The sequence below is a fragment of the Camelus dromedarius genome, chromosome 6, assembly GCF_036321535.1.
Source record: "Camelus dromedarius isolate mCamDro1 chromosome 6, mCamDro1.pat, whole genome shotgun sequence".
In the NCBI taxonomy this organism is placed as follows: Eukaryota; Metazoa; Chordata; class Mammalia; order Artiodactyla; family Camelidae; genus Camelus; species Camelus dromedarius.
Window position 1 is genome coordinate 48,056,539 of NC_087441.1, and position 10,748 is coordinate 48,067,286.

The 10,748-nt window shown below is 30.8% G+C and overlaps 1 long non-coding RNA gene across 1 annotated transcript; it reads right to left on the reverse strand.

Annotated features, from left to right (window-relative positions):
- Positions 1-983: 983 nt before the first annotated feature.
- LOC135321590 (uncharacterized) lies at positions 984-10,384 on the reverse strand. Its single transcript, XR_010381458.1, has 3 exons — positions 10,325-10,384; positions 2,636-2,684; positions 984-1,419 (listed from the first exon to the last, which is right to left on the reverse strand). It is a non-coding gene; the product is annotated as an uncharacterized LOC135321590 (long non-coding RNA).
- Positions 10,385-10,748: the final 364 nt, after the last annotated feature.

The window sequence follows — 10,748 nt, forward strand, 5'->3', positions numbered from 1 at the left end:
GGGCGGGGGCGGCTGGGAGGCGATTTTAAGGAACCCCCTCTCCGGGCGCGGCGTGAGGTTTCCCGCCCCAAAGCGGCGGACCCTCACGTCGGGCAAATTGCTGATCCCTCCCACTGCGTTTCATTAAACTTCTTCCCTGGCAAATAACTTCCTTGAAATTTTTACAATACTGAGTTAAATGAAAGGAGTACTCAGCTGGGTGTGTTGGTCTTATAGGAGAGGCACTGCAAAATATGGGGGCTATTGATTTTTGTTTCCAGAGAGCAAAATTCCGTTCTCATTTAATTTTCTTGTCTGGAAGCAAAATGCTCTCCCTGAGCACAACTGATTCATTTTGAAAATTTTTGCATGGCTGTAAAAATCTCTTAAAATTTTTCTTTAAATATCTTAACACATTTCCCCAGGTGTAATTAAATAAATTATGGAAATATAGGACCCGATTAGCATAAATTAAAATTTGCCAGACAAAATGCCTTTATATTTAAAAAAACAAGCATTTGCAAATGTGTCCTTCATCTTGGTCTGTTAAGTTTCAGCAAAGTAGAGCAACAAAATTAATTCACAAGAGGGGCATTATTTTAACACCACCATTTTGTAGAAAGCTTATTTTTTAAAAACTGGAATAGCAAAAAATCCTACTCTATTAACATACTTCTTCAATTAAAAGGAAAAATAAAATTTTTATTATTACTCCTCTCAAATATTTTCTGAACTAGGATTAACAAATACTTTCCTAAGTGGTTTTAATTATAACAACAATAGGTTTAGAGAAATCATTTAATAAGCATTACGTGACTTGCCCAGAATAGCACGAAAGCAAGATTCTTAGTGTTTTATTTGAAAAATGAATCCATATTTTTCACCTGTACTACTTGAACACGTATGCCTCATCATTTAAAGTTCTTTTTGGAATAAATATTCTGAGTGTAGAAATTACACTAAATAATGTTAACATACAATTTTCCCCCTCTCTCAAAGCAATGAATGAAAGTTTATTCTTTAAATCTTAATCTTATTAAAACAGATAACTGAAATAAGAGTCTGGACTGTTTCCCAGGTATTTCCTTTAATATTTTCACTTCGGGTTCATTTGAGGGAAGAGCACAGGTTGATGGAAAATGGGAAGGGAAAAAACAGCACAGGAGTAGAAGAGGAGGCAAATGAGAAGAAATTTTTAGGCTTTAAAAGATGTCTGTGTGGAAGGCAAATCCGTGGAGAAAAAGCATCCAGCTAGAAACTGGAGCCCAGAGTTCTGGTCCCATTTAGTGACCTTGTGACCTCGGATCAATAAGCTTCTCTGGGCCTTGAGTTTCCTCATCTGCAAAATGAGGAGACTGGAGCATTCATGTCTGTAGTGTAAATGTCATCTCTGGAACCAGCCTTTCTTTTGGTGAAAGTGGAATCTCTCCGGACCAACCCCTTTTTAATCAACAAGGAAACACGAACATGAAACTTTATTGCAGTCACTTAACACATTGGTGTTAACATTATTTCCCAACAGAAAAGAAAAGGGCCTCTGGACCGCCTCCAATTTGCACCCAGAGAAAAACCACAATCAATAGTAAGGGGAAATTAGTTGGTACATTAAAATATGGTAGTAACTTTTCAGAATTCTATTTTTCATGACATTCTCTAGAGCATCATCTCTATGTCAAAGGATTCACTCTAGAAAAAAGTCAAGTATTTGTCAAAAGGCAATGCCTATCAGTGGTTTCCTCATTACACCTTTTGATCCCTACTGCTTTCCTCTTGCTGTCTACAATCCTATATTTGATAAGCTTAACAAGAAAATAACATCTTTTTACTTGTACTTATAAATGCTCATAAATTTTCTCATCTCATAGCTCTTAAGTGTGTTTTAAAAGTAGTAGTCAAGAGCCAAGACTTTAAATTCATGAGCAGAAGCCAAAGTAACACATTATTACTAAATAAAACTGCTACTGAAAAAAGTGTTGTCAGTTTTCAGTTAATTTCAGTAATATAAGAAAATATTTATACACAAAAGTCTAGGTTTTACAATATACCTAAATAAATAAAAGGATATATATATTTTTAAAGTGTAGGTTTAAGATATTATAAGTTCACATGACTCATTTTTGCAGTATAAGGAACAAATCTGATACATGTTCATGAAAAGCAAACTAAATGGAGCTTCCCTAGATTAGGAAAATTATATAGTTTCCTGGAAAATGTCTAATATGTTGTGCTACTTATGTTATAGTAAATTATTTGAAAACAGTAGCCAAGTCTCTATCTTTGAATTCATTCAACAAATATTTGTGAGTGCCTATTTTGCTACAGGTTTTATAAAAATATACAAACCACAAATACTTTTTATTCAGCTCCATAAATATTTAAATACCTATTATGTATCTTGCATGAGTTATGGAAAAGGGAATCACAAAATCCAATACTACTAAAATCAAGAGGAAAAGGAGTTAATTAAAAGATTTCATCCATGCAATTCTGGTAGGAGTATCAGTTTATACATGAAGTAATCTGGAGCACAGTGGGATATGGTACCCATTTTGCCAAAGTGGAGAATTCCTGAGGGCTGTCAAGTTTTCTCATATGCCTACAGTATCTTTTTAAATAAATATCAGATAAGTAAAATATTTAATTAAAAAAGACTAACCTGGGGCTGATGAAACCTGGTTGAATGACCTCATTGTCTTCTGAAGAACCTAAAATCAGAGAGCTCAAGTCAGTACTACATTAATTGCTTATTTAATTGCCTCTTCTTCAGCTTAATGGCTCATTAGAAAGCAATAAAATGCTTAGGTTTTGACTCTGTGAAGTGACCTGTAAACTTTTTTTTACAATTTAAGACTCACCTAGCAAAATTAGATAACCAGTTGGCATAAACTTGCCTTCATTCTAACTAAAGGACAGTAGTTTAAGAAAACATCTTAAAGACCATTAAGATGCCATTAAAAGATTCAGATTTCAAAATGCAGTTTTAAATTTTTTAATATTTAATTTTAAATTGTAATTTAAGAATCCCAGTCATTTTTTTAAACCACAGTTAAAAATGAACCTAACCTACAATATTGTGTTTCTTGATGAAGTAAGTACTGATGTTTCTAATACATCCACTGACAGATGTCACAACACAATATAACTTGCAATGAAGAGGTCACCCAGTCATGAAGTAGAGCAATTGGAAGAGAAGCTCCTGATGACCACTGAATTATAATTTTTATCCTCAGGTCAGAGTTATTAGGGTTTGGAAAATGGACTGGTTTGCACATGCATCCACTCACCTGCTATCACACAGGGTTCCTTCCTTCCTTAACTAAGTTTTACAAACTATATCTACTATGTCAGCTCACAAAAAAACAAACTATTATGTGTAAATTCCTTAAGTTGCAACCCTAATTTTCTTCTCAAAACGAAATGGAGGCTTTTCTGTGCAGAGTTCTACTGAATGTTAACCCAAGATTCTTCTTACAAAGGATGACAATCCCACTGAATAAGATTTGAAAAGAATAGAGGAAGAATGTGAACAAAAGGCACGTGAACCTCTGTACATTAAATCCTTCAGTTACCCTGTGTTTACAACCAAAAGGCAGAAGATAATGACAGACCCTAATGTTAACGAAATTCACTATTAAAACTTATTGAAATAGTTTTACTTTACATTGAGCCTAAGTCTTATTTTGCACATTTGGTTTATGTGAGGGTGTATTTAAATATTATTCATAAAGTGCAGCAAAAACTAGCTCATGTTTTTCTATTTTAATAGCCCACAATCCAGGCTTAATCTTATCTGCTTATATTTATAGAAAAGTTCCAAACAACATATTCTAAAGATGTGGGGGAAAAAAAAACTCGAAAGTGTCTGCAAAATTTTTTTCAAATAATTCAGATAAATTATTATAAATAGTATGAATGGTGATTTAATAAAGTGAAAATCAAATGGTGTAAGGAAGTTAGCTAAATAACATTATTTAATTTGAAGAGCTGTAACTATGAGCTTTCTGAGTTTAAAGAAAGCCAGTCGATTTGAATGATAAAAATGTTCAGATTTTTCACTATCCAAACTTACACATGATGTTTTTTGGTCATTGATAGTTTTAGTATCATCCTTTTCAAAAGAAAAGTAAGGTGGAATTATTTTACAGACATTAATATATTTCACAGATGTTAAGTAAGGATTTTAAAAATTTCAAAAACAAAACAGTTGGAAGAGAAAATAGAATTAGTTTTAAATACAGATATTAAAATCCATCCATCCAATGTTTACTGAACTATGATAGGAATGAGACAAGCTGTTATATAAAATATTCACAATATTAAATATTCACGTTCTTACTATAGGTGACTATTTTTTGAAATGAAATAGTAACAATAAGGAATGAAAATAATTCTTTAAATGCATGAATACTCCAAAAACAGCTATTTGTAAATTTATTCACAGATATTTTTATTAAGTATTATACTTTTTGTAAATGTTAAAAAACAAATATTTAATTACAACTGTGATATCCTAAAATTCATTTATTGGCCCCTTCACAAGATCATCATTTAAGTCTCCACTTAGATCTTTTTCTTATTGTTTCATACTGAGTACAATGCCTCTACTATGTAATACTGTACTGTAATTGACTGTAATAACCGATGAAGATGTTCTCTCCCAACTTGATTCTATGCTCTGTGGTGGGAGGGAGTATGTATATTTATCTCGTCATTGTAATCTTAGCATTCTTTTGAGTTCAATACACATTTTTTTAATGAATCAGTGACTTACTGAATTTCAGAACCTGGGTTAAATATCTCTAGGATACTTTTGTGAATTAAATGGACTTGTATACAAATTTTTCCTAAAAATCATCATTTCACCAAAAGAGAGTGTGATAAGCAATTAATCATTTGATCATTGTAAATATAAAATATGTACATATAAAGTGACTTCAATAATTTTAGTTTAAATATAAGGTAGACTTACTGTTATAAAACTGCCTAACTTAAACACTCTTAATTTCATATTTCCTCCTATCAAAATATGTAACAATATTCTTCTCAAGTACATTACATACTGTTAATCCACTACTGTAACAATTCAATGTAAAGGAAAATGATTACTACTATGCATTAAACATTGTAATTTATTTAAAAACTGCCAAGCTGTCAACCCAGAGAACTGAGTAGTAATAAATAAAAATAAAATACTACTACATAACATATTACTGAGAACTTTATTTCAATTCAATTTACATCGTGTTAGCTTTTAGTTCTAATATTAATAAAGTGCAAAAGTTACTTTAGGTTGGCAAAAATGATCTGGCAATCAAAAATATTCACCATAAAAAAAGGAAAATTATTTCATTATGTATTCTCACCAAAACAATTTCTCAACATTTAAAAAATGTTTAAGGTAACAGATTTTTGTTTCTCTTGTTATCAGTATTATCTAAAATAATGTAAGTGTAAAGCACATTATAGTTTACTAAGTATTTATTTTACAGTTTGTAACAAAAATTAGTCTGTTTACAATATGTTTCAGCCATAATTGAATTACATATATTTTTTGGAAAGCAAAGTAGGCAGTAATGTTACTTTCCTTTCTTAGAAGAATAGTTGGGGGAAAAGTTTTTAACTGATTCTACTTAAAATTATAGAGCAAACATACTACAAACACCAGAGTAAAACCTAAAGCACAGTATTTATTTACATTTACTATAAAGATAACATATATACATATGAAATAAAACATCAGATGTGGAAGCTCAGTATTGAAGTTGCTTTATGAAAATGGTTTTTTTCACTGTCCCCTAAAGGAATGTTTAATATGTAGTAAAAATCTTCATTTTAATTATTTTTTGCAAATCAGTCAATAGACTAAATTCTAGTGTTACCTAAGCAAAATCAGGATAAATTATTATGTAATTTAACTGAACATCCTACTGTAATTTTATATAAAATTGAAAATGCTGTAACTTCAATTATATACAGATACAGAAAATGAAAGAAAATAATCTACTTTAAAGTTAAGACAAATAGTTACATGTGATTTTCACGCAGGTGTTAAAATGCAGTGTTAAAACAGGAAACTTCACTGAAATATTTTGAACATTATCTTTGGAGAATGGAAAAATTTGTATTATTTAGGGAAAACATTTCAAAATTACATTGCTTTTTATATTTATGAAACAAAAATAATTGTTTATATCATGTAAACAGTTAACCTTAAATTGGAGGCTAGTATTTGTAATACTGAATCACAGAGATGACTTTAACTTCCTCATTTTACAAATGGAAATTTTATTGGTTTCATAGAAGATATGGGCAGCTCTAGCATTCTCTTCACATGCTGTAGCAAAAGATAATTTATTCCAGATAATAAAAAATTTCAATGAGAAATAATTTAAGTCAACTGGCATATTGTCAAGGTTGTTTAAAGGCAACAATGTTAATTGGTAAGCACAATTCTTTAGCTTCAATGTGAATGTTGTAACACAATTGAGCCATGGCACAGTTGGTTTTGCTAATGCAAATAGTTTGTATTTTCCACCATATTAAACAACAATTTTATATAATAAAGCTCATACCTGACTCATTGGTGAGGTCATAGTGAATATAAGGAAAAGAAAAAAACAATAGCAGTTCTAGATTAAAAAGAGTCAAAATAATGGCAAAAGTCCTGTCTTAAAGAAGCTAATCACATATACTTTGAAGGCCCACTATAACTTAAAAAGTTTAAAGTATCTTCTTGGTATGATAAACAAAACTAATTCTAATTTAGCCCGAATATTACTATATATTCACAATGTTAACAAAAAATTACATTTAATATACACTTTAAGTTTTAATATACAATATTATTGGCTAACATTGATATCACAAGAGATTAACAACTAAATGAGAACTTTTAGTGCATTTGAAATAGTTTCAATAAACATTTTATAAAGATCGAGATATTTTAGAGGCTGCTCATTTTTACATGACTACCAGTGATCTAATGGTGTAATAATTTTTTTTTAAAAATCAAGATTTTAACCAAGAAATTAATGAAAAAAAGATAAAACAGATTTGCAGATTTTTCCCTAAAATTTTGTATCTACAAAAAAGTAAAGTCTGTTTTTAACCAATACAGTACAGAATATTTTAATTGAAACATTTTTGTAGAGTCTGAAAAAAATGTTACGTAAAACAATTGTTTGAAAAATATAAAAGCTTTTTGGATCTTCCATTCCCAAATAAGAAATACTGATTTGAAAATATCTAAAAAATTTAAAACATGTTTTCCACCATTAGAACTGGTCATTCAATACTAAGTCCTTTTTTCTATATAATTAAGCTTTTGTTCAGCCATGAAAAAACTAGAAACTGATTGCTTGAAAATGAGCTGCATGCCCTTTGTCCTGGTTTGTCACCTTTGACCCTTAATTTGATGATCCTTTATGTCAACCCATTCTATTTTTAGGAAAATAATGTCAAACTTCTATGCCTAAAATAGTACTTTTTACTGAAATATTAAACATATTACAACATTCCTTTTCAGGTGATTTCTATAATAGTTTCATACCAGTGTTCATTTCATACAATGTAGAATACAATAGTATTGTTAGGAGTGATAGCCTGGTGTTTGTCCTGCTTCAAACAATAGAAAATTTCCCTAAAGTGCTAAGTTAAGATCATTATAATTTAAAAATTTATACTTTTCTCTTTACTAAGAAAACAACTATATTACTATTGCTTCTAAGTGGAATTTATTTCATGAATGATTTAGTTTTATTTTTGATAACCACATGTTTTGATGTTGGTTTTGACAGTGCCAGTCTGACAGTGATATAAAGCTGAATTAAAAATTGCAAACATCAAGTTCACACTCAAGCTTATAGTGGTATCACCTAAAATTGTACAGTTTTTAAGAGAACTCGTTAGTTGCTTAAATTGGTTTAAAAATTTTGTCTTCATCTGCAAGTGGCAGCTTTCAAAAAGAGAGAAAACCTCTAGCATTGATTGCATTGATTTTACTGACATTACTCAAAATCCATGTTATATTAATATACTTCACAGATAAAATTTCTCTATCACAATTTTTGGTTGACTTCAATACATTTGGGTAAAAAGGTACATAAAAAGTATATATGAAATATATGTATACATTTCCTACAGTGATGATGCTACTTGAACATCTACAGTTTCTGTGTACAATTTTCAGTCAGATTTAACAGTGACCAATATGGCTGTCTTGGTTCAGCACTATGGTCAGCGACTTCATAGATCGTCATTGTGTCAGAGAAATCTAACACAGTGTACATGTACATACTGGGCAAGTTTCTCAAACCGATGTGATTCTGTACTTCATATATTCGTAGATATTTTCATATAAATCAATTTTAAGTTTTGTAATGTAAAGAATTTTCATTATTCTGCTTAGCAAACTAGAAATTCTTTACCTTCTGGATCATCAAAAAGGTACTTAATTGTAAAGAAAATACAATCCCTTTAAAAGGGAAGAAAATCAAGCACAGGTTCTAAAGCAATTAAACATAAGCACTTTGGGGCACTTATAGACTACAGAATTTTAAAAGAAAAAAATATTCTACTAAAAATTACCACATAAGAAAACTCTTAAGCTGATCAAAATTTTGTAAAGTCCCTTTCATAATCAATAGCTTTAATTACTTCTGAACTGATTAATCTCTGCATCTCTATTTTCCTTTTTTTTCAGTCAGCTCCACTAGAGATTAAGATATATGTTTACAGATAATTTCCTTACCTGAGCTTTCTAATATAGTCCCCAAATTTGGTAGTTTGGAAGAGTACTTCAGTTATTTTAAAGAGACAACAGTCCTATACTTAAAGACTGTTATCAAAAAACATGTATATATGTTTTATTTAGTAACTTATTTTTCTCTTAATCATGATTTGCGTCATTTTATGTCATTATGTTAGCAATGTGTTATAAAAAAAAAAGTTACATGATCAGATACCAAACATCAAACTGTTAGGTTAAGATCTGTTTAATCTTCTTTGTTCAGAAAACACAGAAAAAAAAAACCCTTAAATCCACGATATTTACTAAAATTCTAGTGGTTCTTTTAAATTTAAATGGACAACATACTCTAAAATAAGTCATCCTAAAAACTAACTTTGAGCACTACCATTTTAAAGCTCAATCTGCTTCACTTACAAAGAGGTATAGTTAACTGCATTTTTCCCCATCATACAGTCAATTTTTAATTTAAATCCTGATTAATTTCACAAACAAATTTTTCACTGTTTCTGAAAGAAATCAGGCACAGACATATAAGACACTCTACAATTTGACAAGGATTAATGATAATTGATCGTTGAATCATTTGGTTCCAGATTTATTGAGAAGCACCTATAAACAGTTCTAATAACCAATATGCACTACAAATTGACGCAGATCCTACATTCTTTTGACATTTTATTATCAAGCTGATCCTATTTGTAAAATGGAAAAAGTTAAATAAATCATTTTATTCATCTGTAGTACCTTCCCCTCCCCACCAAGTACTAGAAAGAGGCCTATGTCAGTTTAATTACTAAAGCTCTTTAGGAAATTTAGGGACACTGGATTGTCCTCTTTCATACATGTAGAGATAAAGAATATGAGAAACAAGAGTTGTGCCCAAAATGGACAAGGGTCTAATCATTATCCTAATGGACCACTAACTATTACATATTGTATGGTTAATTTATAATATGATTCCTCTATTACATCTGTGCATATCCATAGCAGAAAAAAATGGCATAAATTTCATAACAATCAAATTCAATTTATATTTTGAAAATCACATAAACCGGCATAAATTCCCAATAGTTCAATTTAAAATTTTAAAGCTTCCCTGAAATCCTTATAAAATTAAATTGTGATGTTCCATAACTTATTGTTGGACTTTAAAAAATCTGTTTTACTAACAGATGCATTTTTTAAAAAGCATTATTGCATTATCACCTAGCTAAACATGGTAATAATATGCACAAAAAAATGAAACGAGGATTTTTTTGATATGAGTAAAAATCATTTTAAGTCATACTTTTCCAAGGATGTTGTAAAATGTTTTAAATTCATTCCAATACCAGTTGTCATGTGTAATTTTAACTTCCACAATATTTTGACCAAGAAATAAAAATTACACCACCAGAATATTTTCCCTCGCATTAAGAACTGTTAAGTATAAAAATCCTCACTGAAGATTTTAATTCTATAAACAGTAATAATACCTGGTAACCTCAAAATCCTATGGATGAAAAAAAATCCACAGAAAGGAACTCAAAGAAACACAGGAACCTAAGATTTCAGTCTGTTACATGAAACAATTCAAAATGGCGGACTATTACTTACATTTAAGAAATTTCCGCAATGAGGACACTAAATACATACTGTAAGATGTTACTCGAAAACACTCAATATTTACCAACGTGCAATTAAAAAAAAAAAAGTTTTTGGAGTACAAATCCTCGTTAAGGCACCCGCATTCAGTGTTCCAGTCAGTAGTCAGTTACTGCTTCTGAGAAGGTATCGATTCTTCTTTGGTTTTTCTCTTTTCAAAGGCAACCTAAATCCAAGTGCGTTTTTCTCCGTTCTCCTCAAATCTTTAATTTTAATTCACGAATTTACATTACCAATCCCGAAGCAAAAAGGATCCCCGACGCCTGCCGGCTACAAAGCAGCTCCGCGGCGGAGTGCGCGAAGGGCAGGAGCGGACGCCCCCTGGCGGCGCAGCCCCGCTGGCCCGAGGCGTCCACCCTGGCCGCGCGGACCCGCA